Source organism: Athene cunicularia (assembly GCF_003259725.1).
Source record: "Athene cunicularia isolate RWA chromosome 26 unlocalized genomic scaffold, athCun1 chr26_part2, whole genome shotgun sequence".
Taxonomy (NCBI): Eukaryota; Metazoa; Chordata; class Aves; order Strigiformes; family Strigidae; genus Athene; species Athene cunicularia.
This window is the reverse complement of record NW_020799137.1, coordinates 2,867,888-2,868,271: the sequence shown is the minus strand read 5'-3', so window position 1 is coordinate 2,868,271 and position 384 is coordinate 2,867,888.

Genomic DNA, 384 nt, shown 5'->3' with positions numbered 1-384 from the left:
CACGCCCCCGCCTCCTCCCTCCGCCTCCACGCCGAGCCCTCTGCGCCAGCGGCACGGCGTAGGCCGCCTTCGAGAATAAGGCTGTTCGTAAGCCGCCGGGCGGCTGCGTGCTGGGGCGCCCTGGCAGTTACGCAAAAGGCGCCGGGGCAGAGCCGGCCCCCCGCGCACATGGCTCCGCTTTGACAGCGGCGCTACGCAAAGCGCGCAGACGCTGCCGGGGGAAAAACGCCCATCTTGCGCAAGGCGGGGGGGGGCGGCTTACGCCAGTGGCGGAGCGAGGTTGCGGGGGTCCCATTGTACCCCGCGGGCGGGAGCGGAACAAAGCGGGGGGTGGCAGAGGGGCAGGACATGGGGAGTGGGGGAGATCTGCACCCCGGGGAAGCA